Raw genomic sequence first — 12,085 nt, forward strand, 5'->3', positions numbered from 1 at the left:
GGAGAATGTTCGCCTGTCTGGAAGAAATAATTTTAGAAACCAATTTTTTAAATAAAGAACACAAACTTATCGGTCTAAAGTCATTCCAATCATTAGTAAGCTCTTTCTTAGGAATTAAAACAATATTAGTAGAAGAAAAGAATTTGCCATAAGGTTTCCCAGAGAAAAATTCCTGGACAGCTTCAATAATATCAATCTTGGTGATCTGCCAAGTTTTAACAAAAAAATTTGTAGTAAAACCATCAGGACCCTCCACAGAGTCCATGTTCATATTTTGAATGACATTCCAAATCTCCTCCTCCAAAGGAAGTTTAGTCAGCATAAAATTATCAGTTTCAGAAATACAGCTAGGGACAATGTAAGGATTTTCAATGGTGTGAGAAATAAAATTACTATTAAAAATGCTTTTAAAATGATCCACACCCGAATTGATAATGGAGAACTCATCCTCCAAAATCCTCCCATCTTTATCCAAAATTTTAAAAATATAATTCTTAATTCTTTTTTTATTATACATAGCTTGAAAAAATTTTGTATTTCTATCACCTTCAACCAAAGACCTAGTGGTAGCCTTTTGTTGCCAATACATCTCCTCTTACTCATGAAGAGCAAAAAGCTTAAGCTTGGCATTGTTAAGATTAGAAATGTTACCACTAAGAGAGTTCAAAGCCACAGTTTTCTCCCAGTCAACCACTAAATTTTCAGCCTCTTTGATATTATCAAAGAGGTTTTAGAAGACATGCTTATTCCACCACCTGAGCACCTGTTTTAATCTACTAAGTTTATTCCACAATTTAGCCATACCACGACAATTATTATTTGGAAAAATAGGAGCTTGCGAATTCATGCTAACAACATATAAAAAGTCCTGATGAGAGATCCACATGTTTTGAAACTTAAAGGTAGAAGAGATAAAATCCTTGTTGGCAGTAATAGATAAAAGTAAAGGCGCATGATCCGAAGCAGTTCTACTTCAATGTTCAACCTGTGTCATATGAAATTTAGCAATCCAATCGTTATTAAAAAGAATTCTATCAAGACGTTGCCAAAGATTACCTCTGTTCCACGTGTAAGCACCACCAAAGAAACCAATGTCATGCAAATCACAATGAGTAATCATGGAATTAAAATCTTCCATAGCTTTAATGATAGGCAAAACTCCTCTCAATCTCTCACTAGCAATAGCAATGGTATTAAAATCTCCCCCAACACACCACGGCCCCATGTTAGAAGAAGAAAAACTACATAACTGATCCCAAAGAGACAACCTGCCTATTCTGGAACAAGCGGCATAAACAAAAGAAGCATTACAATTGAAATTAAACATATCAATACTAACATGAACAACTTGAATAAAATTCCCTAGAATATTAATTTTAATAGCATCCTTCCACATAATCCAAATTTTATTAGAACAGTTAGCAAAAGAATGGGAGAAACCCAATTTAGAAGTAGTAGAAGCAATTTTATCCGAACTAATCATAGGTTCAAGTAAAACTAATAAGTTAACATTGTGAATTCTACAAAGATTTCTAACTCTAATCCTAGAGTCCTTACCCCCCACCCTTCAAATATTCCAAATAAGAGACTTAACCATTAGAACTACCTTTAATTTTACCTTGAGTTCTAGTGGATCTTGGTGTAGCCGGGATAACCTGTTTACCTTTTTTCTTCCCTTTTTTACTACTCACATTAATGAACTCCTCCTCTCCTAAAGAATTAGAAGTGGAGCCTTCATCCTCACATTTTTCCGAAACTTCTTCCCCATTTAAAGACTGGTTGTTGATTCTATCCTTAATAGCAGAAGGAACAATTTCTCCTTCTTCACTATCACCAATATCAGAATTAACATTTATAGGAACAATAGCAGCAGTATTAGACAGCTTAGTATTCAAAGCAATATTTTCATGATTAATAACTTTATCTTGAAGCATAGATTCAATAGAAACATATAAATTAGGATTTAAAACATCCTCTTTTTTGCCAACATTACCTTCCACCGCAGCTTTACCAATAATAGAATCAAAAGTAAAATTACCTTCCACCGCATTATTACCAACATTTTTATCATTAGTTATCTCAACATGAGTTACAGGTTTTGAATTTACCTGGTTAGATTCTAGAGCAAGAGCAATTTCCCCTACAGGATTGCCTTCCGACACCACGGTTCCCTGTTCCTTAACATTCAGCTCAGCATTAACCACATCAGAAACCAAATTTTTATTTCTTTTTAAATCAGGATGAAGTTTAAAGCAATCAACAACCCCATGACCATGCATCTTACAATGGGTACAGAAATCCGCCACTTTTTCAAACTCCATCTTTTGCATGTAACCAAAATCCCTGGATCCAACCCAAATTTCTTTTGCAAATTTTTTTGAAATATCAACTTCCACAAGAACCCGAGCAACAGACGGCCTCGTCCTAGAAGCCGTCGCTTGATCAGTTTGCAATGGTCTACCAAAAACAGAACCTAATGCATGTAAAACTTGAGGATTGAAAAAAATGTAAGCGTAAATTTGGGAAGGAAATCCAGACAGGCACAATGGGAGATTCCTCATGAATATCAAAGAAAGGTGTCCACTTTAAAACTTTTATTTGGCAATTACTAATAAAATAGGAACGTCTAGAAAAAATGCGACTATAATCCATGTCGTTGGACAACTGAATGGCAACATGACGAGAATCCAGAAGACCGATGGAGTAAAACCCAGAAAGTTTGAGATTAGCAAAAAAAGAACGGATGTTATCAAGATTTGGTCTACGAAGATTAAACTTCCCCACTAAAGTAAATTTAAAAGGAGACGCCAGTTTAAGAATATCCTCATCAGAGATGAGAACAGCAGGAGCACCATTAATCACAGACTGAGTAAATTTGGGTGTGTTCTCACCTTGCATAGGATCCCCCGATAAAACATCTTTAAAAGACCTAGTAGGAGATTTAGAAGGAGCATCACCTTCCAAGTTGAAGAAACCTTTGCTTTTACCATGGATCGGACTGGCTATCTTCCCCCACGGGATAGAGGAAGCCATAACCACCAGATTTTGCCCCCAAAAAAGGTGAAAAAGACAGCAGCGCCACCAGAATACCTACAAGAAGGAGAAACCAACAGGAAAGACAGAAAACAGGAAGGAGAGATGGCCGGGAGAGGAGAAATCTCGCAAAATCCTAAAATCGCCAGGAGGCAGCTAGGGCGAAAAACGAGAGATGCAACAACATGCTTGAGCCTAAGGCGTCATCTGCTTAGTGATTCCAACCCTAAAACTCTAAATCAATTTTTTGTTTTCACTTGAAAGTACGTAAGTTCTCTTGTTGTGTCTATTAATAGTAGGTGAGTTGAGTATTGTTTCCACAAGGATAAGTATGATCTCAGTATAACTCTATTACTACTCTTATGAACTACTTAATTTATTTTATTGTGAAAGTTAAAAGGTGGTTTTAATATAATTAAATAACTATGAATATCATAAGTAAATTTAATGTTTGAGATACTTTGAAATTATGACAATTATAAATTCATTTTTATTAATATTAATCTCCTAACTAATTGATGTGAGTATGAGAATATGTAACTCCTAATCTCTATCAAGCTCATTAGTGCATTTAGTAAAAATATACTTCACTATGATTATTCTATATTCTTAATAATCTTAAACTTTTATCCTCTATATGTTTATACAAGATAAAACTTCTAATTCCCCTATTGATTCCATTATGCCTCCATCGAGGATATAGATCACACTTGGTTTAAATTTTGTGCAAAGCCTATTCATAAATTAAATAACAAATAAAGGAACTAAAAATAGTAGCACGTTATTCAAGGATCTAAGATCTAATCTATCCAAACATGGATTCTCAATATATCATAATCTTAGTAATAGATTGTAGCTTAACATTGCAATTAAAATGAAAAGGAGAATCATCATTTCAAATATAATACAATTATAAGAGGATATAAAGGTTGGTTAGAACTAATTTATCTCATAATAACAAGTACAAACTCTCCATGCCATTGCTTACCCTTCCTTTTTGCTTACACACTCTTTCCCTTCCATTACACTTTTCCTAAGATTAAGTTCAAGTGTGTAAATGACCAAAACCAACAAAAAAAGTAGTCATCTATTTATATTAAAAACTTGTAACTAACACTGACACTATAATGTTCATGCTAGTAGTACTACAATGCTTCTAAAATATAATAAAGCACTAGCATTGATGATTCTCTCTATAGCGGTGCTTTGACTTAATCCATGTGTCATTCTTTGAGAGTAAGTGAATTAACTACTCCATCATGAAGTTCTAGCAATTTGGTGCTGTCGCACCCAGGTTAGCACTATGGCATCATGATGATCTGACACTATAATGTTTGGATGGCACTGCACTACCTAAAAATTTACATACTATGACACCTTGCTCTCTATCTTGAATCAAAATTTGGGCTTGAATTTTGCAATGGTCTAAAGTCTGGCATCATTATGCTGATGTATTTTCTTCATTTTCAATACATAAATTTTCCAAAATAAAGAAAACAAGTGATGAAACTTTAAAGTAAAAGTGAATAGCTTAAATTATAAAAAACGTTTTACTAATAAATTCCCCCAAACTTAAATTATTACTTGTCCTAAAGTAAACATGTACTTTATTATATAGTTGTCTTATTTTGCTAAAATATAATTATTTTTATTTTAAGAGTTAATAAAATATTAACCTAATGGATAAATAGTAGCATTCAATGGTTAAAAACTTTATTAATACATTTGATAATATTTTAACATTCTTCCCATAATATTCCTTATCCAACTCCTAAATATGTATGCACAAATCTTTGACCAATTTACCTAGTGTTGATAAACCTGGTTCTATAAGGTTGTCATATTTATTTAAATTTCTAGACATGTTTTGTCCTCCTAATGTACCATAATTCCTACAATCATCTTAGGTTAACTCCTAAAATTCTTTAGGTGCAATTTTGACTTTAGTTACAAATTTTTAATGTTTTAGCAAATAACTTTTCATTATACTTTTCTTTTTCTATTTATTTTTCAGCTTTTTTTTCTTTCTTATTTATCTTCGCATATTTGTACTTCTTAATGAATTATAAACCTATTTTTCTCCCTTCCTTTATTGATCAATGTTATCATTTTATAAGATTCTTCAAAGGGTTATGATTCCATAATTACATTCATATACTAAGCTTTCAAATTAATCTAAATACTTAATTCTATCTAAAACTTTTATCAATTAATCTAAAAGTAATGAATAAAATTCTTAAGAATTTTTTTTATAGTTATCTTTAGTAAGAAGCACTAGTTTTAATGAGTTTATTAGTTGTTATACATGTTTAATTTGTTTTTTTTTTTTCATTTCGTGAACTAATTTTACTTTAAGTTATCACATTTCTCTTTTTTAAAATTAACTATCTCAAAAAATATAATAATTAATATTTTAAAATGCAATAGGAATAAGTGAAAGCAAAGTTAAGTTTGCAAAAGATAAGAATACTTTATTTTATTAAAACTCCCAAACATACAATAATAATAATAAATATAAATATAAAATAGTAAATATGATAAAATTATAAAACAAATTTCAAAAATTTATAAAAATAACTATCCTCTGTCATTCCTCCTTTTTTCCCTTTTATGTTGTTGCAATTACTAGATCATACCACCTGTAAGGCTTACAAATTTAGAGGAGCTGCTCGTCCCCTAGTTCTTCTAAAACCCCAACATTAATACGAAGAGAGTATAATAAAGAAGGGTCACTAAAGCCTATAGAAGTTCACCTAATCATGTAAAGCGAAGATTGGAGAATAATGTTTCCAACATCTATGGTGAGTTTAGTCCAAATGGAATAATTTAGAAAGGCCCTGCTCTGAGTAACCTCACTTCTATTGGTGCTTGGCATTAACCTTGCTGAGATGAAGTAATAAAAAGCTTAAGAGACTTGGGTTAGTGTAGAAGGATGGAATTTTACTATTTTATGCTCCCTAATTTTCCACTATGGATTAGAGTTAGTTATAAATAGTGAGGGCTTTATGGATTTCATCATAATTTACTGAGTCATTGACAGAGGATACATAGTCACCAAACTCCTAGTATTAGGTTCCATAGATTCCATTAATAGTAACACTATTGAATGAGATGTTCCCCCCTAACAAAGACATTGTTATCCCGAGCCTCATTTGTATTTGCAAAGAATTCCCTAATAATATGGACTATGTAAGTAATGGGTTTTGTATAAAGCTCTCCCAACTCCTAGTTTCTATTATATATTTAGCCTACCTTGAGACTCGTAAGACCCCTCATGGATATTAGCTGCTTATAAATAATAGATTTATTATACCTTTGTTCCATAACAGAGATAGCAAATTGCTCCTTTTCATAAGAGGAAGAAGACTATGATGACCTTTCTTTTCTACTATCATCTTTGAAATGTAACATAGGAAATGGTGGTGGCGATCTTTCTACAATTTCCCTTAAGATATTTTCTACGTTCTCCTCTAGCTTAGGTTATTTTATAGGTTGGGTGGATTCTATTGGAGCTTCTTCACATTTCTCTTCCTTAGACTTATCTTCCTCCCTAACTTCCTCCTGTAACTCTGACCACTCCTAAATTGAATGGCTTTTCACTGCTATTTACCCTTGTCCTTGGGATTAGCCTCGGCATTTTTAGGAAGGGTTCCTTGGTTTATATTATTAACTGAATTAGCCAACTAACCTAAATGGTTCTCTTTATTTCTAATTGCAATATCTTGGCTCTGAAGTTAGGTTCCCAAGTAAAACACGAAGTATACTAAGAAATGCTACTTACCCTTATATTAATTATTAGTATTAAATCTTTGAAGATAATTAAGACAATAGTTTCAAAAATGTGTTAATCCTAATTTAAATTTCCTATAATATTGGGTGGGCTATTATTCAAATTACTACCCCCATTTTGTTCTTATTCTAGTAACTTCTAGTGATTCTTCAAATCAGAGTTGTATATGTTAGAGTAAGGGTTATTTTGCCAATTATTTATGGAATATAAAGATACTAATGATTGATTAGGTTTATTGGATGGTCCATAATGACTCTCATCTACTAATATATGTTCTCCATAAATTATACCAGTTATAAGATGATCTAACTTTATAAATAAAGCATCAGACTCATAGAGTTTGACAACTTTCTTAAGTTTGACTCTATTTAAAGCCCATTAAAAATTATTAGTGGTCATCTCTTTGATTTAAGCATATGCTTCATCAAAGGGCTTGGAAATTAATAAACATTTAATAGTAATATCTATGCTGGACATAAGGTCCATTATAAAAATGTTTGAATGACTAACCAATCTAGCAATGCATGATGTGTAATTTTTTTTAAGTAACCTTATATCTTTCCCATAATTTATAAATAGAATCCCCATCTAACTGAGTAAATGTTGTAATTCTATTCATAAGCATAACTATTTTAGATGTGGAAAAATATTTTGTTAAGAATTATGGTCAAAATCATACCATGTAGTAATGGAGCCCAGAGGGAGGTAAGAAATTCAACTATTTATTTTCTTTGTTCCTTAAGGAAAATTGGACAAATTCTCAATTATGCTTTAATTTCTATAATGCATATGTGATTGAATCATGACTATTGTGAGATATAAGGACCAAGAATCCCTTAAGATTATATATGTGTTTGTTAATCTTGGTATATATGACATTTTCAAGTGTCTATATTCATGCTCTAGTATTATAAGCACTAATGGAGTCATAAGGGTTCATAATCTTTTGAGATTTTATTTGGGTCTTAAGAAAAAACTAATATAGTATTTGTATGAATTGTTATAAGATATGAATTTTAGTTTCCTACTCTGTGATATGATTTTAGTTTGTTTAGTATCTCATTTTTATGTTTTGAATATTTGGATAATGATAAGTGTAAATAATGTTATGTTTTATGTGTTAATTTATCAATGCAAATATTCAGTTTTAATTGTGTTTGTGTAGGAAAATATAGGAAATGGGAAAAATTTTGAAGTATGGCACATGCCACAACGTCATACATAATACCACTTTGGCACCACCAGAGCACTTAAACATGGACATGGAGGCGCATAGTCTCTATTTGACAGCGCCATAACATTAGAGGGGTTAGCACTGTAAAGCCCAGACAACTATCACAACATCATAGTGTCGAAAGAGCCATCATTGTAAAGCCCAATGTCTTTCTCTATGATATTATGATGCCAAATTCCAGCACTGTTGAGTCAGAGGAGTACCATGCAGACTTCATAGCACTCAAATACCAGTGACATCATAAAATTATAGTTGTAATTATTTAAGCCACGGTCTACTAGTGAAGTGATGCATTTATTCATTAAATTGTAGGTACATGTTAGAAAGCATTGTAATAGAGTCAATACTTTAGTACTGTGGAAGTGTCTCGAGCGCCACAGTGCCAAAATACACTTTTTGTATTTTTTTATAAATAATATATTTTTTATGGTAGTAAGAAAGTTTTGTCAGTTAAATTCTAACTTCGGTGTGTGTCCCTAAAATTTACATAGGAGTGACAACTAAGGGAATTTTGGGAGCACTAGATCCACTTCTTTGGAGTAGTTGGTCAGTGTTTGTGGAAGCAATTCTATAAGTTCGAGGAGTATATAAGAGAAATATGAACCATATGGTGAAAATGTGTTCTCTCCAATTATTCTTCACGTCCGGCTAATTACGAAAGTTTTGGATTGATGGAGTAAATTAAATATGGAATAATAATAATTTCTCTTAATTTTTAAAGTAATGATATGATATTTTCAATATACCAAGTCCTTATTTAATGAAAATAGTGGCCATATGTGTAGTTAATATCAAGTGTAATGTATAGTCTAGGATTAGGAAAATAAGCACAACTGGGTATGTTGGATTTGTATGACGCAAACATATAAATAATGCTTATCATCTATCAAATTTATAGAGATAGATTGTCATGAGGGGGTTATTTATAGTACATGCTTTACTTCTCTTCTAAGATTTTCATAGGTTTGATAGACCAAAAGAATTTAAAGTGGTATTGAGAGTGGAATGTGTTTAACCTATCCTTTCTCTCTTCAGGCTTGACTTTGCAGTCAATGATGCATATACTCTTAATAACATCACATTATTAAGAGAATCAGTTAGAAACATACTAATTTAAATTTCATCAATCCAAAATATTATATTCATATAAGTGTATCTATTACTTTGTTATAAAATTTACTTAAGTGATTGAATCTCCATCAAACCTTATTTTTATTAAGTAGGATAATTATTGTAGTTAAAGTTAACAGTAGTAGTATTTGCAAGTAAATATTCTTCCTCGTTGAATCGATACTCTACTCTATCGCTATATTACTTGATTTGACACTTATACTTACATGTACAAAGTCGGGTTTTTATATCAAAAAAAAAAAAAAAAAACTAAGCATTATTTAGGGATTGATAGAGCCCTAATTCATATTCACAATTCATTAGGTTACTCCACCGCCCCTATCATGTTTTGGGCACCACTGTCGGGGAAGATTTTTTTTTTTTATTTTTACAATTACTATAATTTTGAATCAAATGCATAATTAGTCATACTATATTCTTTTATTTTTTTTATTTCAATTTACTTATTATATATTTATGGTTGCAAACTTACAAGATGTATGGGGGAGGAACATTTAAGTTTTGATTATAAAATTGAGAGAACCCTTTTTAAAATTAGAGTAACCAAAAAGATTTTAATATGGATAATCAAGTTCAAAGCATAGAACATTCAATACATCTTAAGGATTTTACAAACCCATTAGTAAATAATATTTACAAAAGAATAAATAAACCCACATAAAAGCAAATTGTTTTGAATTAAAACATGTAATCATTTGGATTATACAAAATTTTTAGTTTGGGAGAACTCCCGTTAAAAACCCTAACTTATATTTAGCATGTTTTTTAGAAATTTGTGTAACATTTAAGTAAATTTATGCTAGTGATGATGTCATTAGAGTTATATTTTTCCCATTTTCTCTAGGAGACAAGGAAAAAATGTTGTTAAATTCTTTACCCCCACACTCTATTACCACATGGAATGAGTTAACCCATAAATTTCTAGGAAACTATTTCCCACCTTCTAAGACTACCAAGATTATAAATGACATTACTTCTTTTACTCAGTTAAAAAGAGAATTTATTTATGAGAGTTGGGAGAGTTTCATGGAGATGCTTAGAAAGTGCCCTCACCTACCTTACCTAAATGGTTGATAATTCAAACTTTTTTTTACAATGGATTGGTAGCATCCCTTAGATCCATAATTGATGCTATAGTTGGAGGTTCTTTGATGTCAAAGCCTTTTGAGGATGCTTATGAATTAATTGAAGAAATGGAAATAAATAATTTTTTGTGGCTTGCTTATAGGGTGAATCCTAAAAGAATGGCTAGAGTTTATAAAAATGTTTCTTTATTTATTTTGACTATTAAGTTGTTGTTTTTTTAAAGAAATTGGATGAATTGATAGTTAATATTGATCTTAAGAGATATAGCATCGCTGCGCCAATATATATAACATTGTAGTGCTTCCCCATAGAATCTAAAAAAATATATCATGAAAGAAAAAGGAATGAATCCTTGGAAGATATTATTCAACAGTTAGGAATGCAACTGAATAATCAATCTAATGCTATTAAGAAATTGAAAACAAGATAGGGTAATTAGCTAGGTTGATTCTTTATCAAAACTTCATAGAATAATGTTTTAATATCCAACTTAGAAGTAGAAAAATGTTAGGAGACACTTATAAAAAGAAAGACTAACCCTAGGATATGGATGAAAAAGAGGAGAAACAAGAAAATAAGACCTAGCTTGAATTAACTTAATATATTAAAGGACTAGAAAAGGTTTATGAAAGAGTTGTTGAGCGACCACCACTCCCTTTCCCTAAGAGATTTATTAATTTTAATAATTAGTTCTCAAAGTTCATAGAAGTATTTAAAAGATTAACCATTAATATCCCCTTCATTGATGCTTTAAAACAAATACCCACTTATGTTAAATTCATGGAGGATATTTTAAGTAAGGAAAGGAAGATTTGTGATTTTTAAACTGTGCCATGAACCAAATAATATAGTTCTATACGTTAGGTTGATTCCTTTAACTTTTGAAGATAAATTCTTTGGGAGAGCTTTGTATGACATAGGATCTCATATTAACCTCATGCCTTTTTCCTTTTTTAAGAAGATAGATATAGGAGAGGTTAAACCTAATTTTGTTACTCTTCAATTGGCTGATAGATCTTTTACTTATCCAAAAGGAGTAACATAGGTTGAAGGTTGCTAAGTTCATTTTACCTGTTGATATATATTATTTTAGGCATGGAGGAAGATAGGGAAATACCTCTCATTTTAGGAAGACCTTTCTTAGCAACATGAAAAGCCATTATTGATGTTGAAAAGGGAGAATTACCTATAACAATTTAAGACCAGGAAGTGATTATTGATGTATTAAAATCAATAAAATTCCCTCAAAGAAGAAAAGAAGATTGCTTTAGGGTGGATGTGGAGGATGTTTTAGTAGAAGATCTAAAAAATTGTTGGAAGGAAAAGTGACTGAGGAAGAACATGATAAGCAAGAACAAAATATATCTAATATGCCAATTGAAATAAAATTTATATAAGAAATCAAGACTAAGTTCATTTTGAATTGTTGGAAAATTCATCTTTAGATAATACTCTAAAACCATATATTAAAGAGGCCCGAAATTTAGAACTTAAAGCTTTACCTTATCTTCTTAAGTATGCATATTTGTAAGAAAATTCATTCTTCCTATTATCATTATTATAAACGTAGAACAACATCAAGGGATTCAATTGATTAAGGTTTTAAGTAACTATATGATAACTTTCGGGTGGCCTATTGCTGGCATTAAATGAATGATTCCTTTCATTTATATGCATAAAATATAAATGGAAGAAAATTCTATACGTAAAGCTGATGCTCAAAGAAGGCTTAATCCTTCAATGAAAGATGTTGTTAAAAAGGAAATTATAAAATGGTTAGATCTGGGATTTTCTACCCAATTTCTGATAGT

The 12,085-nt window shown here is 31.0% G+C and overlaps 1 non-coding gene across 1 annotated transcript; it reads right to left on the reverse strand.

Annotated features, from left to right (window-relative positions):
* Positions 1-10,142: 10,142 nt before the first annotated feature.
* LOC114580351 lies at positions 10,143-10,248 on the reverse strand. Its single transcript, XR_003701724.1, has one exon. It is a non-coding gene; the product is annotated as a small nucleolar RNA R71 (small nucleolar RNA).
* Positions 10,249-12,085: the final 1,837 nt, after the last annotated feature.

The sequence above is a fragment of the Dendrobium catenatum genome, unplaced genomic scaffold, assembly GCF_001605985.2.
Source record: "Dendrobium catenatum unplaced genomic scaffold, ASM160598v2 fragScaff_scaffold_974, whole genome shotgun sequence".
Classification (NCBI taxonomy): domain Eukaryota; kingdom Viridiplantae; phylum Streptophyta; class Magnoliopsida; order Asparagales; family Orchidaceae; genus Dendrobium; species Dendrobium catenatum.